This window comes from Eschrichtius robustus, chromosome 17 (assembly GCF_028021215.1).
Source record: "Eschrichtius robustus isolate mEscRob2 chromosome 17, mEscRob2.pri, whole genome shotgun sequence".
NCBI classification, from domain to species: Eukaryota; Metazoa; Chordata; class Mammalia; order Artiodactyla; family Eschrichtiidae; genus Eschrichtius; species Eschrichtius robustus.
The window spans coordinates 12743094-12764738 of record NC_090840.1 but is presented as its reverse complement, the minus strand read 5'-3'; the positions used below and the strand labels follow the sequence as shown (position 1 = coordinate 12764738).

At 39.8% G+C, this 21645-nt stretch overlaps 1 protein-coding gene across 7 annotated transcripts in view; it reads right to left on the bottom strand.

Moving 5' to 3' along the window:
• The window catches only part of SGK3 (serum/glucocorticoid regulated kinase family member 3), a 147544-nt gene that overhangs the window by 105334 nt on the left and 20565 nt on the right, over positions 1-21645 (bottom strand). For 3 of the 7 annotated variants that reach the window (XM_068525764.1, XM_068525769.1, XM_068525771.1), the window contains exon 1: positions 5186-5438. The exons of 2 other annotated variants lie outside the window; for them this stretch is intronic. The gene's annotated coding sequence lies outside the window, so the exon portion shown is untranslated. Of the gene's footprint in view, positions 1-5185; positions 5441-21645 lie in introns of those variants that run through there. 2 more of the 7 variants (XM_068525770.1, XM_068525768.1) reach the window with 2 other exon arrangements.

The following is a 21645-nucleotide window of genomic DNA, read 5'->3' as shown; positions in this document are numbered from 1 at the left end:
TTAAGGAACCTCCATACTGTTCTCCATAGTGGCTGTATCAATTTACATTCCTACCAACAGTGCAAGAGGGTTCCCTTTTCTCCACACCCTCTCCAGCATTTAGTGTTTGTAGATTTTTTGATGATGGCCATTCTGACCAGTGTGAGATGATATCTCATTGTAGTTTTGATTTGCATTTCTCTAATGATTAATGATGTTGAGCATTCTTTCATGTGTTTGTTGGCAATCTGTATATCTTCTTTGAAGAAATGTCTATTTAGGTCTTCTGCCCATTTTTGGATTGGGTTGTTTGTTTTTTTGATATTGAGCTGCATGAGCTGCTTGTAAATTTTGGAGATTAGTCCTTTGTCAGTTGCTTCATTTGCATATATTTTCTCCCATTCTGAGGGTTGTCTTTTCGTCTTGTTTATGGTTTCCTTTGCTGTGCAAAAGCTTTTAAGTTTCATTAGGTCCCATTTGTTTATTTTTGTTTTTATTTCCATTTCTCTAGGAGATGGGTCAAAAAGGATCTTGCTGTGATTTATGTCTTAGAGTGTTCTGCCTATGTTTTCCTCTAAGAGTTTGATAGTGTCTGGCCTTACTATTTTTATTTTAAAAACAGGGCGGTAAATAACTAGAGTAATAAAGTTCCTTCTCATTTTTCAGCTCAAGCAAGCAATCAATCAGTTCCTTAGTGAAGCCCCACTGTACTTGAGGACTTTTCATCCAGCAGTCTGTAGATTGGCTAGTCCACCAGTGAGCCTAATTTTGTATATGAATATACTATATATGAAGTTCATTTTACCTACAGGAAAAAAAAGTTTGGTATAGACTGGCATAGCAAATACATCAGGACTCTGAATGGAAGAAATGAACCCAAACCACATTCATTACTAGATACTTTGTAAACATAATGTCATTTATTTAAAATCACAAAACAGTGAAAAGAATGACATCATTATCTCAACATTATAGGCATTCTCCAAAAAGAGCAAGCCTTTAAAAAGGTACAAAATCCAAGCCTTTACTCAACCAAAAGCCTATCAAATCATCCCTCCTCTCAAGTTAAAAGCCACTAAACCAACTCTTTACATTTTAATTATCTGCAAACAAACTCATTTTGCAGCCTGAAGAAACAGCTGCCTATAATGACATTTCTACACATGGTGGTACAAAGGAACCCTGCCCGCCAATATCATATACCAAGAGATGTTTCTATGATCCCATATAGGTGACCCCATATTTGTCTTCCCTATATTCACGGCCCGGTGGAAGGAGGCAGAGCAGCCCTCTGCATGAATCCTCCACCATGAGATCGCACTAACATCTCTTACTTCACCCACACATCTCCCATTTTCCATCTTACATAGTATCAATCTCTTACCCTACAACAATTCCCCTTACATAATAACCCTTCTTTCACTCACCCCCAGCACCCACCCAAGGAAAACAGATTTTGGTGTTGAATAATATCAACAGAAGAAATAGTGGCTACAACGAGAAGAACTAAGGCAGGTCTTCAGGACCCACAGGAAACAGGAAAGGCCCTGAGAAATTGGACAAGGGTAAGAATATTGTACACTGCCCTAATTCCCTTTGAAAACTCCCTGGCTCAGCTTCAGAAAGGCAATAACATTTGACCGGTTGATGCTCTGAGTTAGCCTCCGATATCGGATTTCCATGTTGTCTTCTTCAGCAATGACAATTAACTCAAAGTTAGTATGGAGTTAAAATTACTTTGACATGAACTACAAGATGTAGAATCGGCACCACCTTTCTCCATGAAATGTTTTAAAAAGTGAAATGAGAACAAAGATTCCACTATAAGGAATGCAATAGGTAAAGGAAAACAGAGACACTGCGTCCCTTAAAATAATGTGGGAGCTGTTTCTGTCAGGAATAATGTGTTACATAATTTGAGTTTCATGAATCAGCAGTTTAGTCAGTAATTTACATGAATTTTTTTAAAAGAGAAAAAAAAAAACCAACCCTGAGGATTGGAAAAGGTAAAGTGGTTTCTGAAACAAGGCAGGTTTCAAAAGTATTTTATTCCACCCCCACGCAGAAGGCTGACAGGCAGATGACTCGGTCTGGCTTCATTACGGGTTTCCTACCATCTAGTATCCCTCATGGGAAGGGCCACTCCATCTCTCGTTTTTCTCGATAGCCCTTCCCAATTCCTCCCACTAGGTGATGGCCATATTGACCTCTCTCACTGAAGGTAATCCATCTGGAGGTAACATACTTTAGGATACAGAGAGTTATATTTGAAGGATAAAAAGTTGAGGGATTTTTTTGTTGTTGTTGTTTTTTAAAAGACCCTTTATATTAAAGTAATTGCAATACTTCAAAAAACACAGTAGTGATGTCATACACTTCAAAAAAAATTACAATACCTATGGTCACTGTATGTGAACTTGATCATAAATCTAGGTAGCTGAATCATTTCACTTACATTGAAAACCTACAGTGATTTGTAGTCCTTAAAAATGACCTTAAATGAGCAGGGAGAGACAAGAAAGCTGTCAATACAAACACGAAATCTATGTGCCCAATCTAAACTCTCTCCAATTCAGAGGAAAAAAGTAGGATGCTTGAGAAAGGGAAAAAAATAACAAACCTATTTGTTTTTTCAAAAACCAGAGATGAGGGACTTCCCTTGTGGTCCAGCGGTTAAGACTCCACGCTCCCAAAGCAGGGGGCCCAGGTTCGATCCCTGGTCAGGGAGCTAGATCCCGCATGCTGCAACTAGAAGATCCTGCATGCTGCAAGGAAGATCCTGCGTACTGCAACTAAGGCCCCACGCAGCCAAATAAATTAATTAAAAAAAAAAAAAACAGAGATGCTAAGTCCCAAGAAATGAGTCCAAAGGGCATTCCATCTCATCCCTTTTGTAGAAAATATGTTGTAGCAGATACTGTTTGAAATAACAGAGAAACATTGGACTAGGCCTGGCAATCTCTTAGGCACAAATCAACTATGGGGTTTGAGAGGCATAATGTTTTGAAATAGCAAGAAATCTGAAGTCATTGGGAATCATTTACTCCACAAATGTTTATTATCAGGCTGGCATGTGCCAGACACTGTCCACACACCTGCTCTCCATTCAAGCTCTGCCTCTTACCAGCTGTGCCATCCTGGCTAAAGCATTTTAATATTTCTATGCCTCAGTTTCTTCATCTATAAAAACAGGAATAAAAAATGGCTACCAACCTCACAAGGACCCTCTGAAGAGCAAATAAGTATACCTGGAAGGACTCTGTAAACCATGAAAGTGTTAGTTGTCATTTGGCTGGATTGAATTCGTGAATGTCTGTGTGCCATAAATTATATCACAGGAAAGTGAGCCTTCCTGCTTCCAGGAGACACTTCATAATCTTATTAAATAAGGCTTAGAGTGTCATTTAATCATCTCCCTGGAAATTTAAATATATGAAACAGAGAGAGAAAGCTAGTATGATGTGCAGATTTTGACATTAGATTCATAATCACCATAATGACAAGAACCGTGTTTGTTTTATTCACCATTTTGGGTCTCAATCTGGCCATCAGGCCAAGGCACTCATTTGAAGAGGACACTTAATCCTGGAAAATATTCTCTCTACAGATCTGCAAATCACAAAATGGTTACCTAGAAGGTTGATCCATCAACTCAATGTTACCTGCAGCAAATGGCAGTAAAACTACAAAGCATTATTTGTTACATTGATGTGTTCAAACAAAAATGTTCTATTTTATGGTATATTTCAAGTTCAATCTGACCCTCAAATATAAGCTACAGTCAAATCAATTGTCAAACATATCGGGAAGGAAACAAAATTAGCCTCAGTGCAGTGGCACTTGAAGAAAGGGGGAAGTTCTGGTCTCTCCAGAGTTAGCTAAGGATGGGCACTATGGCAGATGAGAAAGACCATGTTATGGAAGATGCTAGGGATGTGGCCAGAGATCTGCAAGGAAGAGGTCTCACTCCCATGGCTCCAGACTCCCTTCCCCCAGGGAGTGGAGGGGTGGTGGCTTGCTTACAGGCCTGGAAGCAGAGAGGGCCAGAAGGCACACCCAGTCCTAAAATATGCCTGAAACTTCCTCTAATGGTTCTAGCTCTTGCAATGACATTCAGGGAACTGAAGTATGCATAGCCTCTTCATTGTTAGAACTGCTATAATTTAACATTTTGAGTTAATAATTTGAGTTAATATTTATAAAGCACTTAGAAAGAGCCTAACACATGTAAGAGCTACCTAAGTGTTTGATAAATAAATAAAGCACTTCCCAGATTGGCCAGGTGAATTATCAACCTAGTGACAAAGTAGAGAGTCAAAATACACAACGGTCTACTATTTTTTTTACCTTGATAAAGCTTTAGAAACTGTCGTGCTCTGTATTTATTCCTGCACCTCGAGTGTACCCTACAGAGTCTTGAGCAGAACTGAAATTCTAATCATGGTTCAGAGATCACCGCAAAATTAAATAATGAAAAAGTTTAAGTCTCAAGAGATGAATTCTCTTTTCTATCTTTCCAAGTAACCACCACTGAAAAGGACAGAATCTAAAAATCTCAAAGCATTTCTAGATGGCACATACCAATGCTAATGTGGGAATCAATAGAGCCAGATGCACTTTCAAAGGCATAGAAGGGGATCAAATCACAGAGAACATAAAGGGCAGCCACGCACGGGAAGTCGCAGACTACAGGTCCGCTGACAACAGGTTAATGATTTCCATGCCCTCCGCTCCCGAGGCCTCCTCCATCCCGGATGCTCACAGATGACCCGCATCCACTCCTGACCTCAGGTTGTGGCGTGGGTGGGATCTCCCACCCCCCGGTTCCCGGCTCCTCTACGCTCCGAAGCCGCTCACGGGTTAACAACATCCGCCCCCCAAGACACCACTCGGGCGTTTAGGAATCAGAAGGCAGAATCTGAGTTCACCTCGAGGAAACAAAGACCACAAACTCTCAGAGCCGAAGGCTGGGCCGGGGGTATGGCTCTTCCCCTCCGACCAACTCGGAGGTTCCCGGGCTGAGGGAGGGGGCGCTGCCAGGGGACCCGGGAAAGTCACGTTTGCTCCGGGAAGAGGCAGCAGGCGAGGCCCGGGCACCCCTCGCCCCGCCCCGTCTCATATGCCAGAGGGGCCCGACTGCGGCCCGGACGCGCGCGGACCCTGCCGCCCGCCCACCCGCCTCGGGTCCCGGCGGCTCCGCACCTACCCGGCTCCGCGGTGCTGCCTCCCCGCGCGGCGGGCGCGGAGCCGAGCGCACTCGCGCTTCCTCCTTCCCGGCAGGGCCGCCGGGCGCTGGCGCTTCCTCCCTGACGCGTCACGGCGGCCGGCTCCTCCCGCAGGGTGCGCGGGGCCGCCGGGAAGAGCTGGGCGGCCGGCCGTGCTCCGGGTTAGGCGCCCGCTCCCGGCTGCGGGGCGGCTGGTGCCGGGAAGGAGCCGCAGGCTGAGCGGTGCCCCCGTCGCGGAGACCCGCTGTCCTCGCGCTTCCCCGGGAACCCGCGCGAGAGCCCCGGCGCAGCGCGAGGTTCGGCCCCCGCCTCGCCGTGGGCGCAAAGTTCAGAGGACTCCGCGGTATCCCGCCTGGAGGCTCAGACTCTTCGTTTGTGTCCCGCTGCTCAGCTTATAGTGACCAATGCCCGGGGGCCCAAGAGCGGCGTGGGCCCTACCGCCCGGGCTCGGCGGGGGAACTTGACCCTGGCGCGCAGGGAGCAGGAGCGCCGGACGCCCGGAGGGACAAGAGCCACCCGGGAGTGGCCTGGTGGGCATGTGATGGGGTGTAAACTGGACACTCAGAGAGGTGAATAAGTATCCAGATAATTCAGGGGAACAACTGTGGTTCATTTAGCATTCTCGGAACAGTTCTACTTTTTCATCAGCAGAGTTTTGGCCTTTGTAAGACAGGAGAGCGCTTTCACAGATTGGCAGATCCTTTGTACAGAGAAACTTCCTTTCCACACCTCTTTTTGGATCCTCTGTGTGTGTGCGTGTGTGTGTGTCTGTTTGTGTGTCTCTGTGTGTGTGTGTGTGTGTGTGTGTGTGTATTGGCATTCCCATTAATCTCCAAGTCAGCTGAGGGCACACTGTACAGCTTCTTATTACTCTGGCTATTCTTTAAATACAGAAGTTGCATTTTAGAGCCATATTTATCTTTTTTTTCCAGATAGGGTGAAGAGAGGTACAGAATGTGTGCATGATTAAATGGGTGTGGAGTGAAGTGGTCAAGATTTTGTAGTAGAGTGTTTTTTGGTTTTGCCCCACAACCAGTTAGGTTTTGTCAGATGTCACTTGAAGACAGACTCAAACAACTATTTAAAGAATCCCACGTGCATATCGTATTTCAGATTTTGAGTCAATGACCTATACTTCAGCTCATATGATTCTAGAGAACTTGCCACAAATCTATGAACAAACGAACTAATAAAGGTAATTAGAAGAACTGATTTATGTGTGGCTTCCCTAAATTCAGGGGACATTTCCTTATATTTAAAATATTCAAAAATTTAGTCTCACAGAAAAGGTAAGAATATTCATTTCTGATGTCAATTAACATTGTATGGCCTTCTTCTTAAAGAAAATGGTTTTTGAATCAAATACCTTTATACTTCAAAACATAAAAATCCTACAAAACTTTCTAAACAGTGATACTCAGTGGCATACAGAAATGGATATAAAATACAGTGGATTCTAAAATCCAGTAGATACTAATCAACACATTGCCAGTGGTCCTTTATATGTTTTTACTGTGATGCATACAAAGCAATCGGCACAATAAAGCACAGAGAAGCTAGAGAAGTTCCTCTCTTGTAACAAAATCAATAAGTGATCAGCGATATCTCTTAATTAAAGCCATAGACACAGTGCTGAAAAATTTCTCAGACAAAAGGAACTTTTGTGACAATGAACTCCAAGTGGAATCATATCATTCTCACTTCAGAGACAAATACCTGGCTATCACCACTTTTCAACTTCTTTTTTCTTTTGTTTGAAAAACAAACATCTGGGAACCATTATATTTCCAAGATAAATTTGTCCTCCTGCCGTGAAGAACACACACAGACACACAGACACACACACACACACGTACACACACTCCAACTCCCACAAATGCTTCAAGACAGAAAAGTTGGCAGGTGACGTTCAACTGATAAAACGTTGGGTATTTTGCCTTTATAGTCTGAGAGCTGCAATTTAATAGCTTGATTTCTCAGAACACTAGAGGTCATAAATATATTCACAAACTATTGAAGGGTTTTTTCACTTAAAATTAAAGGACACACTTTAAGGCTGATCATTTTGATTAATCATATTCACCTACAGATATAGATCATATCTCCTTTTTCCTTTATGTTTCCAATTTCTTTTTACACTGTAAAAGTTGTTGAATGTTCAGCAATATCTAGTTGATGTTTATGCCTTTGTAAAAGGTTTCATGTATATTCATGTAAGTACATTTTTTAAATAGAGAAAGTTTTTTGTTAGACTCTGGATTCCAATATCTTGTTTGAAAATATGATTCAGTTCATGCAGATTGGGCAAATATTGTGTTCATCTGTTATATCTATAATGTAGACATTATGAGCACAAGCTTTGGAATCGGACAGACCCAAATTTAAGTTGTGGCTCTGCCACTTTCTACTTCCGACAAATTATTTCACCTCTGCGAGCAAAGGTTTTGTCAGGAACGTAAGGATGATAACAGTATTTTTTTTCTCCTCAGTAGAACAGATAGTAATAGTGCTTATCTCATGAAATTGCTATGAGGATCAAATGAACCTAGTAGAATGGCTGGAACATATTATCAGTTGATTGCTATTGTCATCATCGTTATTCTTAGCTCTAACACAGATATTAAAATGCCAGTATTTCATATTTCATTTGCACTACTATAAAGAATGGTCAGTTTTTAGAGTTTTGGGATTTTTGTAGAAGTCCTAAAAGTAACAGGAAAAAATCATAAAAGAAATACTAAGATATAGTTATGTTCAGAAGTTTAGATAACTGGACTGTCAATACTGTAAACTATTGACCCAAACATTAAAAAAAAAAAAAAACCCCAAACAAAAACAAAAAACTAACCAGGTTATACAGTATTTCTTTTTAAATAATATGTTACGATGAGATGAGTGCCTGTTTTTTTTCTTTTTTAAAGTGAGTTCTGGTTTATGATCATTTTTTAAAAATTTATTTATTTTTGGCTGCATTGGGTCTTCGTTGCTGCACACAGGCTTTCTCCAGTTGCGGCGAGCAGGGGCTACTCTTCGTTGTATTGCACGGGCTTCTCATTGCGGTGGCTTCTCTTGTTGCAGAGCACAGGCTCTAGGTGCGCAGGCTTTGGTAGTTGTGGCACGCGGGCTCAGTATTTGTGGTTTGTGGGCTCTAGAGTGCAGGCTCAATAGTTGTGGCACACGGGCTTAGTTGCTCCACAACATGTGGGATCTTCCTGGACCAGGGATCGAACCCGTGTCCTCTGCATTGGCAGGAGGCTTCTTAACCACTGCACCACCAGTCAAGTCCCAAGTGCCTGGTTTTCATCCTCTTTTCAAAATGGAGAAATTTTCTCTAATATGGTGCCTGATATGAAACCATCATGATTTTTTATATCATAGTAAAGTTCTCTGTTATTTGTAATTGTTTTATTGTAACTTTGGAAGAGTTGAGGAGCATAACAGTACAAGATTATCACTTTCCTTAGGGAAAAAAATTTGATAAAATAGGTAGTCACAGGACCTGAATGACTCTATTCATAAGTTGGCTGGAAATAGAAGTGAGGGCCAGTATTCACTAGAATATTTGTTTTATAGCAGAAAAATCACTAAGACTAGAGAAGTAAGAGTAATGCTACCAACTACATGATTACAAAAGGAAAGGTGTTTTTGATTCATGTTATTTGCATAGTTTTTATAGCACCTTTTCTTTCATTCTACTACAAACTCACCTACTTAAGTGGGTCAGACATCATGAGTTGTTGCTATAGTTTCCAGCTATGTTTATCCATTGATATACCAACCGTAATATCCCACAACTTCAGAAAAGAGAAAGCCATTTTTATTGGGAAAGTAGTTTAAGGCATAGTCCTAGCCACGAATTGGCTCAGAAAATAATTAACAAGAAAAGCCTGCTGTAAAAATAGGTGAGAATATGAGAGTTAAAGTGACCAATTTATTGAATTTTCTGAGCAAAGCAATTTAATAAAGCAATGCAAAGTATAGTTAGAATAACTCGGATCCTCACGGGAACTGAAACAGACCGGTTTCCACTGCCTTAGCACAAAGCAGAATTACCCTGTTTCCTTGATCTGGAAAACGGTTCAGAGCACGCTCATTTTGTGTGTTGCCTGTCGGAGTGGCTCAAAACTCAACATCTTTCTTGGGCCAAGTTAGCCATGTTCAAACTCAAAACTGAAATGCCTGAAGTTCAGGTGTGTTTTGTAATAAAGAGAAAACTCTATTTTAAAGCAAGACTCTATTAGGGTCAAATATAAGGCTTTTCAGATCACAGAACTTTCTTACTTTCTATATTAGACTCATGAGAAAAACCAAGGGGAAGTGTTAGGAGATCAAACCGCCTAAACTGCTAGCATCAGCTTTTTGATTAAAAAGCTGCTAGAAATTGCTTTAAATCTTGCTAAGAGCATTCCATTATCTGAAGTAAAACTATTATCCTTCCCTGTTAAGGAAATCTCATTATCTTCCGATCTAGTTATTAGGAGCATCAAGAACAAAATGAAAATTGCCCCTTTTTTCTTTCTCATTTTCCCTCTTTTGTTTTTTTCTGCCTCTTGTTTGGACAGTCTGTTACGTACATAAACTGTGTCTGTTGTGAGTTGACAGCAACTTATTTACATAAGTCCTGTCAGCAGTTACTCTGTCCCTCAGAGAATCATATTAGGCCTTTGAGCTCAAACCTACTGGGTAGACTTTGAAGATAATAATTATTTTAGTTAATTATCAGTATAGAATACTAGCTTTTCTTAAACACCATTCATTTGGTGACTCAGTTATTTACTGTCAATTATGTGCAATTAATGACTGAACCCGTCTCAGAGGGCAAAGTCTTAATAGCCTTTGGCTTAAAGAGGTGCATTGCTGTTATTTCCTCATCTAGTTCCCTAAGGTATCTGTGTCTGGCTCAACCAGATATGTCAAAGGCTTAAATGGAACTTAAGGGCCTATAACTCTTCATATACCAGAACACCCTTAAATTCCCTAGGTTTTCTAGAATAAACAGCTTCAGTTCTTTTAACTTTTTCTACACCTCTTTTTCTTTCTCTCTTTTTTTAATGTTTTACATCTCTCGTACAACTTCTTTCCAAATTCTCCACATTCTTTTTTAGATGAGATGCCCATTATGAGACATGGAATCTTCTTTGAAACGATTGGGTAAGTCCTTAGTATAGTGAGAGCATTCTCTCAGCTCTTCAATTCACACTCCTATAATGCAACTTAGAATTATTCTTACATTTAAAATTATATTTCATCATTAGACTTTAAAATTGGAACTCTAAATGCTTGTTTAGCATACTTACACTTCTCAAATTATATTTAAGAGGTTATTTTGATTATCCTATTGAACTCCTCTGCACCTGTTTTACCAAAACTATTTTTCCTGGATGATTTTTAATTTCATCACATTTGTTAAGACAAAAGACATCCAAAGTGGAGGGTACAAATCCTAGGAGTACTCAAGACAATTTACAACAGTTGAGAAAGAAGATAGCCCAGTGTTTAACAGATCTTCCTCAACTTACGATGGGGTTACATCCCCAATAAATCTATAAGTTGAAAGTATTCTAAAATGCATTTAATACACCCTACCTACTAGACATCATAGCTTAGCCAAGCCTAGCTTAAACCTGTTCAGAATCCTTACATTAGCCTACCGTTGGGTAAAATCCTCTAACACAAAGTCTACTTTATAATAAAGTGTTGGATATCTCATGTAATTCATTGAATACTGTACCGAAAGTGAAAAATGGAATAGTTGTCTGGGTCCAGAATGGTTGGAAGTATATGGGTTGTTTACCCTCCTGATTGCCTGGCTGACCAGGAGCTGCCGCTATCCAGCATCACGAGAGAGGATCATAACAGCATATCCCTAGCCCAGGAAAAGATAAAAAGTCAAAATTTGGAGTTCGGTTTCTACTGAATTCATATTGCTTTCACACCATCGTGAAGCTGAAAAATCGTAAGGTGAACCATTGTAAGTCACGGACCGTCTGTATTTGTTTTACCTAAAAAGGAAGAAATTAAGCTTTATTATTCAACATACGCACTGCCACTGGCACGCTCATACAGTCCTTTGTCAGTCATCCGTATGCGCTGCGAGGTGTCTTGAGAAGGGTGCGCTTCCACTTGAAGGGAAACCTTCATTCATCCATCATCAGTGTGATGCAGTTTCGTGTGGTATAGGAAGTCATTGATGTGATTAATTTTGTAAAAACAAATCCTTTCAATAGAATCTATATAATATTTTGTATTGAGATGGGGAGTAATTGTGGCAACTCTTTATCTTCCATCAAAGTATTCAAGATGCTTGGGCTTAAAAGCACAGCTCCTGGATACACACAGCCTGGTTCTGACCATAGTCTGCCATCACCAGCCACGTAACTCTGGGTAAGTTACTTCACATCTTTGGGGTTCAATTTCTTCATCTGTAAAATGGATATCATCATAGTATCTACTGCACTGGGTTGTACTGAGGGTGAAGTGAGTTTACATATATATATATAAATCTACCTCCAAAATAAGCTTTACATAAGCACTAGTTATTATTACTTACAAGAGCAGTTAAATATCAAGATGAATGATGCATTTTTCCTCTGACAAAAATACAAGGGATCCGAATTTCCCTACGTTTTCTGTGAGTAGTACTTTCCTTTCAAGGTAAAGTTTTAGCAATGAGTGAGAGAGTAACTTTATCCAGCCTCCCCTTTAAGTGTACGTGTGTTTTGACAGAAATACTCTGGGGAGAAGATTTTGAAAATGATATTTGGAAAAATGTAATTTTGTTGCAAAACACAGTGCATGTGTCCTATTAAAACTAATATATGCACCGTTAAAAATTTTGGAAACAATTTTTTATTTAAATATTTTCCAAATAATGGATTTCAGTGAGTCTTAAATTCATCTGTTGAAAAGATAAAATTTTTTTAAATCACAGGCAGACCTCTGAGATATTGCAGGTCCACTTCCAGACCACTGCAATGAAGCAAATATTGCAATAAAGTGAGTCACAAATTTTTTGGTTTCCCAGTGCATATAAAAGTTATGTTTAGGGGCTTCCCTGGTGGCGCAGTGGTTGAGAATCTGCCTGCTAATGCAGGGAACACGGGTTCGAGCCCTGGTCTGGGAAGATCCCACATGCCGCGGAGCAACTAGGCCCGTGAGCCACAACTACTGAGCCTGCGCGTCTGGAGCCTGTGCTCCGCAAGAAGAGAGGCCACGATAGCGAGAGGCCCGCGCACCGCGATGAAGAGTGGCCCCCACTTGCCGCAGCTAGAGGAAGCCCTTGCACAGAAACGAAGACCCAACACAGCCATAAATAAATAAATAAATAAATAATAATTTAAAACGTGCTAATAATTAAAAAAAAAAGTTATGTTTACACTCTACTGTAGTATATTAAGTGTGCAATAGCATTATATCTAAAAAAAAAGTACATACCTTAATTTAAAAAAGACTTTATTTCTAAAAAATGCTAGCCATCATCTGAACTTTCAGTGAGCCGTAATCTTTTTGCAATAGGAACATCAAAGATCACTGATCACAGATCACCATAACAAGAACAAGTCTGAAATATTGCAAGAATTACCAAAATGTGACACAGAGCCACGAAGTGAGCAAATGCTATTGGAAAAATGGTGCCAGTAGACAGGCTCAACACAGGGTTGCCACAAACCTTCAAGCTGTAAAAAGTGCCGTATCTGCAAAGTGCAATAAAGTGAAGCACAGTAAAATGAGGTATGCCTGTAGTTTGCAAGAATTGCTGATTGATAGCAGGCAAAATGGAAATTTACTAGTCAAACTTCAATATAAACCTTTGTAGAACTGGTTGATGAGATCGAAAAAGAAAATGAATACTTTAATAGATACAGTCAACAACAATGCATTTCTTCCATTTAAATCTAAATATCTTCTTGAAATATCTTTTCCAGTTATGATAGCTATTAAAATGTAGTATTAGAATAATCTAATCTTAGGACCAGATCTGCAAATCACTATATCATGAAGAGTTAAGCCAAGAATTTTAAAAAGGAATAACATACCAAGTAACAAAACATCAAGTGAAAGCAAAAGGCTCTTATACTATTAATAAAATACCATTAAATTATTTAAATATATTGATTATTTCATATTTTTAAATTTGGGGTTTATATTGTACGATGTGTACAATCTATTGCTATAGGTCACAATTACTTAATTTATACAGGGGTGTACATGCAGAAACATTCTTAAGGATGGGGTGCATATTCAAAAAGCAAGTTGTTGGTTTACCTTTCGCCATTCCTACTCCTTGGTTTGGTGTCATCTAAGAATTTAATGCCTTTTGTTCTCTTCCTTCTTCATTCAATAACTATTTGTTTAGTGCCTAGTGTGTGCCAGGTACTGTGCTAGGTTCAGGGAGGTAGAAATTAAAAATATAATCCCCACCCAGATCAGTAGTTCAAATCATTTATGAAACGTATAAAAGGACCTATTCCCACGACTAAACTCCACACTATCACCTGCTTCTCAAGTCCTTCCCACACCTCCAAACCTGGCCTTTACATAGGTAATGATCCACTGTGGATGGGGACTTGAATTTGAAACTTGTCATTTGAACACCTACTTAGTTTTTATGTAGTTTAAGTAAACCACTTATGACTTATTTTGTCTTCTAGATATCTGCAAGGTGCTTTTAAGGCAATCTTATGTAAATATAAATATTACTAATTCAACAAACACTTCCTCTGCAAAGCCCTGTGTTAAGACAGAGGGAAGTTTCAAGGTACAAAGATGAACTGTACTTTCAAGGGGGATTTTATATCCTTGATATAACATATGAAAAATGAGAAAAACACCTTAATTTTTTCTTTATGCAACGTAGATTGCCTTCACTATTGACTGTATTCCTCAGTATACTGCATTTTTAAAATATAAATTTATTTATTTATTTTTGGCTGCGTTGGGTCTTCATTGCCGCGCGCGGGCTTTCTCTAGGCGCGCAGGCTTCAGTAGTTGTGGTTCGCAGGCTCTAGAGTGCAGGGTCAATAGTTGTGGCACACGGGCTTAGTTGCTCCACTGCATGTGGGATCTTCCTGGACCAGGGCTCGCACCCGTGTCCCCTGCATTGGCAGGCGGATTCTTAACCACTGCGCCACCAGGGAAGCCCCCAGTATACTGCATTTTTAATTATCTTACCACTTTTGCCTTGTGTTGTTTCTTCAAGCCTAGTACCATCTGTTTGGAAGTTTTACAGGCATGGTATTTGACTTCAACCACGTCTTTCAAATTTCATCTCGTTACTTGTAATTTTAACCCATGATTGGGGTAAATTATTTTTAATTCTTACTTATTTGCATTGGAGAACAATCATATGAAAAACAGGTAGAGGAAAATACTTCTGGAAACAAGATCATAGAATGATCCTATATGCTTAAAATGGAATCCTATACATTTCCCTAAATAGCAAGAAAATGTGGTGATTTGAGGTATTCAAGGCAAGAAACTGGATCACATGATTTCCTGAGGTCTTGTTTACTTTTAAACTCTGCAAATAAGCAAAGCCCAAAGCTCACAGCCTTTGGAGGAACTTATACCCGTTTGGCTTTTTAAAAAGCAAGCAGTATTAACAGTTCAGAAACTTTGGCCATGGTATAAAAAGTCAAAATTAGTTACAAAAGTCTGTGGTAATATAAAATTCCATTTAGAAAATGGTAAGCAGCACATAAAGGCAATAAAGAGACGGTATCTTTATTTGACTTTTAACTGTTATTTACTGACTATTAACTGGCTCTCCCTCCAACAGAAAAACCCAATTTTCACTATCATAAACATTTTCTTAGAAAGTAGAAAGAAAAATACAATTTGAACAAATTTCAGTACAGTGTAGTGATTAAGGACATGGCTTTAGAGGAAAACAGTCCTGGGTTTGAATCTCACTCTGCTGTTTACCGGCTCTGGACCCAAGCACATCGCCTAACTCCCTAGCCTCAGTTTTTTTCATTCAGAAAAGTAGTTCCTACTTCATAAAGTTGTTACGATTAAGTGAGATAATCACACAGTAATAACACAATACATGGTAAAATTTTAAATTATATATATATATATATATATATATATATATACAGTTGACCCTTGAACAACATGGGGGTTAGGGGTGCTGACCCCCTACCCCAACCCCAGCTGAAAATACATGGCTAACTTTTAGGCAGCCCTTCGTATCAACAGTTCTGCATCCATGGATTCAGCCAACTACAGACGCTGTAGTACTGTAGTACATATTTATTGAAAAAAATGTGCATATAAGTGGAGGGAGACTGTCTTTTCTCCATTGTATATCCTTGCCTCCTTTGTCATAGATTAGTTGACTGTAGGTGCGTGGTCACCTTATCTTTGATAAAGGAGGCAAGAATATACCATGGAGATAAGACAGCCTCTTCAATAAGTGGTGCTTGGAAAACTGGACAGCTACAAGTAAAAGAATGTAATTAGAACACTTCTTAACACCATACACAAAAATAAACTCAAAATGGATTAAAGACCTAAATGTAAGGCCAGACACTATAAAACTCTTAGAGGAAAACATAGGCAGAACACTCTATGACATAAATCACAGCAAGATCTTTTTTGACCCACCTCCTAGAGAAATGGAAATAAAAACAAAAATAAACAAATGGGACCTAATGAAATTTAAAAGCTCTTGCACAGCAAAGGAAACCATAAACAAGACAAAAAGACAACCCTTAGAATCGGAGAAAATATTTGCAAACGAAGCAACTGACAATGGATTAATCTCCAAAATATACAAGCAGCTCATGCAGCTCAATATCAAAAAAACAAACAATCCAATCCAAAAATGGGCAGAAGACCTAAATAGACATTTCTCCAAAGAAGACATACAGATTGCCAACAAACACATGAAAGGATGCTTAACATCACTAATCATTAGAGAAATGCAAATCAAAACTACAATGAGGTATCACCTCACACCGGTCAGAATGGCCATTATCAAACAATCTACAAACAATAAATGCTGGAGAGGGTGTGGAGAAAAGGGAACCCTCTTGCACTGTTGGTGTGAATGTAAATTGATACAGCCACTATGGAGAACAGTATGGAGGTTCCTTAAAAAATTAAAAATAGAACCAACATATGACCCAGCCATCCCACTACTGGGCATATACCCTGAGAAAACCATAATTCAAAAAGACACATGCACCCCAATGTTCATTGCAGCATTATTTACAATAGCCAGGACATGGAAGCAACCTAAATGCCCATCGACAGATGAATGGATAAAGATGTGGTACATATATACAATGGAATATTACTCAGCTATAAAAAGGAACGAAATTGGGTCATTTGTAGAGATGTGGCTGGATCTAGAGACTGTCATACAGAGTGAAGTAAGTCAGAAAGAGAAAAACAAATATCGTATATTAACACATATATGTGGAACCTAGAAAAATGGTACAGATGAACCAGTTTGTAGGGCAGAAATTGAGACAACAGATGTAGAGAACAAACATATGGACACTAAGGGGGGAAAGTGGTGGGGGAGGGGGTGGTGGGATGAAGTAGGCGATTGGGATTGACATGTATACACTGATGTGTATAAAACTGATGACTAATAAGAACCTGCTGTATAAAAAATTAAATAAAATTCAAAAAGAAAAAAAAAGAAAAAGAAACATGTGCCACAATGTTCATTGCAGGACTATTTACAATAGCCAGGACATGGAAGCAACCTAAGTGTCCATTGACAGATGAATGGATAAAGATGTGGTACGTATATACAATGGAATATTACTCAGCCTTAAAAAGAAGTGAAATTTCAGTTATTTTTAGTGAGGTGAAATAGATTCTTTCACTAGACTCTAGTTTCACTAGACTAGAGTCTATCATAGAGAGTGAAATAAGTGAGAAAGAGAAAAATACCACATGCTAACACATATATATGGAATCTAAAAAAAAAAAAGGTCTGAAGAACCTAGGGGCAGGACAGGAATAAAGACACAGATGTAGAGAATAGACTTGAGGACATGGGGAGGCAGAAGGGTAAGCTGGGACGAAGTGAGAGAAGCATTGACATATATACACTACCAAATATAAAATAGCTAATGGGAAGCAGTTGCATAGCACAGGGAGATCAGCTCGGTGCTTTGTTACCAACTAGAGGGGTGGAATAGGGAGGGTGGGAGGGAGGCGCAAGAGGGAGGGGATATGGAGATATACGCATGCATATAGCTGATTCATTTTGTTATACAGCAGAAACTAACACAACACTGCAAAGCAATTATACTCCAATAAAGGTGTTTAAAAAAAAAGAAATAAATTATCAATATTTCTAAAAAAAAAAGTTGAAGAGGGAGGCAATAGAAAAGAGTCAGAGAAAGAGATGCAACTGTGGAAGAATGGTCAGAGAGATGCAACACTGCTGGCTTTAAAGGTGGAGAAAGGGGCCAAGAGCCAGGGAATGTGGGTGGCCTCCAGAAGAAGCTGGAAAATGCAAGGAAATGGATTCATATCTGGAGCCTCCAAAAAAGAGTGCAGCCCCGCTGACACATTGATTTTAGCCCAGTTAAACCCATGTCAGACTCCTAACCTACAGAACTATAAAATAATACATTTCTGTTGTTCTAAGTCTCTCAGTTTGCGGTAATTTGTTACAGCAGCAGGTAGAAAACAAATTAGATACTTAGATATATCAGGAGCTCTACAAAAGATGCAGGTAAGTGTGGGCGTATGGAGAATTATCTTTGTTTTCCCCAGTTTTGGAAACTATGCTAACTCAAAAACGTTTTCATTTTTGTTTTCTTTATATAACTAGTTGCAAGGGTCTGATGTACCATACCATAAGATTATCCTCCAGTTAATAGAAGTACTCTTTGCTGACAGCTTAAGCCATTAGGGTTCCCTCACGATGGCAGCTGACAATTATAGGAAATAAATTTTACTTAAGCACTCCCTAGTTTCTTATGATTTTCTCTCTTGCGTCTCGACACCTAGAGTATCGTACAAATTAGTTACGAGTTGATGACGATGTGAGTGGTCCTGTCACCTCCCGGAGAGGTGAGGACAGAGGTTGTCAGTGGAGGCAGCCCGCACTCCCTGACTGCTTCCTGCGTCTTCTTGGTTCTGTCAGAATCATGTTATGTACACATTGCCTTTAATCTTCATAACCACACCATCATCACCATTTCACAGATAAAGAAACCGAAGTTCAAAGGCGTCACCCAGTAGGAAAGTGGCAGAGCTAAGTCCATGCGAAGCCCATGATCTTTCACCACAGAGCCTCCAATGTCAACAGATAGTGCTGGCTGAAAGGCATCAAAGATCAGGTGTACAAGAGTTTACAAACTCAAACGCCTACAGCACCTGGAAGGCACCACGTGTGCTAAATGTCAGAGGAGGTGAAAGTGAGATGCAGAATGGCAACTGACAATCAGTCTTAGTGAGAGGCAAGCAGGGCATGACCTCTCTACGGGGAACGGCTGACAGCTGCTACCAGCTGATGGCTGGTATGTGAGAGCACAGGCCCAATGTTGCCAGGTTGATTCATTTTTCAATAAAAGCTAGCAATATACATTTTCATCTGAAATGGCATAATGTCAAAATGCTAGGAACAGGGAATTCCCTGGTGGTCCAGCAGTTAGGACTCTGTGCTTCCACTGCAGGGGGCCTGGGTTCAATCCCTAGTTGGGGAAGTAAGATCCTGCAAGATGCATGGCGTGGCCAAAAAAAAAAAAAAAAAAAAATGCTAGGAACAAATTCAGGTTTTTTTTTAAAAAACACTGTGCAAGCCAAATAAGCCACATATCAGGCAAATCTGCCTCAGGGATTGTCAATTTGAGACCACTAGCCTAGACCCTAGGGATTAGTACTGACCCAGGAGTGGTCCATAGTCAAGCTACAAGAGAGATGTGGAAAGGACCGGACCAGATTTTGATTGAGCTCCTGAGAAAGGACGGTGCCCTAATCCAAGAACAAGGGAGGCATATTCTAGGGCATTGAGGCACATCCGATAAGGGAATATGACTCAACTTCTCCACAAAATCTTCTTAAAGAGACCCGTCTAACCAATAATTAAAGCAACTCTAAACATATTAACCTACTTATTATTTTCCCCTTTCCTCTTTTCTAATGTAGAAGCACTTTTGGGTGAATCTTCATTGATAGGTATGTTTATCTGCCATATTTCTGTATGTGATAATTAGTAGCCAGATCAGATCAATTATTTTAACAGAAAACAGCTTAATTAATGATATGAATCCATTTTATGTATGTGCAAAAAGTGGACATATATTATCTGTAGCATAGGAAGAAATGGCATGACTTTGAAAATATTTATGTATTCAAAACAGTACACTATCAAAAAAAGAAAACTACAGTTAAAACTAACTAATACACATTTGAACTAGAAAGCTCTGATTTGAGAAACACAGCTGCAGGAAACACTGAGGGGTGAGACTGCAAGTCGTACAGCAGGCAGCGTCTTCACGATCGTGATTTTTCTCCAGCAGAGCTCTGCAGCCCTGATGCAGCCATGAGAAGGCAGACAACTGGGTTGAACCTGCATTGGAAAGGTTCAAGAGCAGGTCAAAAGAGCAGAGGAAGAGAGCCCAGGTGGGGAGCCAAGCCACTTACACTTGCTAAGGAAAGTAGGAGGTGACAGGAAGAAAGGCGAGGCCAAAGGGCATGGGGGACCTGAACAGGTACAGGGTAAGGTTAACAGAAGATTGCTGTACACACATAAACTATTAACAATATTTTACATTTTAAAGTACACTGTAATTTTCAAGGCTTTTTTAAACATAGACTTCATTTTTCAGAGCAGTTTTATGTTCACAGCTACACAGAGCAGACAGCCAAGAGCTCCCATGAACCTGCTGTCCCCATATACACAGCAAAACAGAGCAGAGAGAGCAGAGAGCTCCCATGTACCCGCTGTCCCAATATACACAACCTCCACCACTATTGACATCTCCCACCAGAGCAGTACATTTGTTAAAATCAATGAACCTACACTGATGCATCATTACCAACCGAAGTTCATTGTTTACATTAAGGTTCACTCTTGGTGTTGTACATTCTATGGGTTTGGACAAATGTATAATGATGTGCATCCAACATTATAGTATCAAGGAGAATAGCTTCACTGCCCTAAAAATCCTCTGTGCTCTGCCTATTCATCCCTTCCTCCCCCCACCCCTGGCAACCACTAATCTTTTCACTGTCTTCATAGTTTTGCCTTTTCCAGATTGTCATACAGTAGGAATCATATAGTATATAACATTTTCAGATTGGCTTCTGTTACTTAGTAATATGCATTTAACACCGCCCCCCCCCAACTTTTCATGGCTTAATAGCTCATTTCTTTTCAGTGTTGAATAATCTTCCATTGCCTGGATATGCCAGTTCATCCATTCACTTACTGAAGGATGTCTTGGTTGCTTCCAAGTTTTGGCAAATATGAATAAAGCTGGTAAAAACTTCATGTGTAGATTTTTGTGTGGACAATGCAGTTTTACATTCATAGTCTGAATATAGAGAAAATTTTCTAAGTCAAATTCTAACGAGCCAAATACAGCACACCAAATCACACCATTTATCAATTTGACTGATAAAGAGATTTTCCTTCGAGTACACAATGAAACCACAAAAGCTATAACGTTACGTTAGGAATAAAGAACTCTAAACTGATGATTTTGCCAAATGTTTTGAAGAATTCTTTAATTTTGTCATGTCCCTCATCTTCTTTCTGCCCTGTCCCTTCCTTCCTAACATGGAGCATACTTGGCATACACAGTGGATCAGTGGATGCTGTAGCCAGGTTGTCTGTTTGTCTCTGTCTGTATAATGGGGCTCTGACACTTATGAGCTGCATGACTTGGAACAAGTAACTTCACATCTTTGTGCTTCTTCTTCCCCATCTAAAAAACAGGGATTTTAATTAATTTATTTTTATTTTTTTAAAACTTTTTATTTTATATTGGAGTACGGTTGAGTAAAAATATTGTGTTAGTTTCAGGTGTACAGCAAAGTGCTTCAGTTATACATGTACATGTATCTATTCTTTTTCAAATTCTTTTCCCATTTAGGTTGTTACATAAAATTGAGCAGAGTTCCCTGTGCTATACAGTATGTCCTTGTTGGTTATCCATTATAAAACAGGGATTTGTTTTTTCAAATGATTTCCTTTTTTGTTTTGTTTAAATTTTATTTATTTATTTTCTTGGCTGCGTTGGGTCTTCGTTGCTGCACGCGGGCCTAGTTGCGGCGAGCGGGGGCTACTCTTCGTTGCAGGACATGGGCTTCTCATTGCGGTGGTTTCTCTTGTCGCAGAGCACAGGCTCTAGGCGCACGGGCCTCGGCAGCCGTGGCACACGGGCTCAGTATTTGTGGCTCGCGGGCTCTAGAGTGCAGACTCAGTAGTTGTGGCGCACAGGCTTAGTTGCTCCGCGGCATG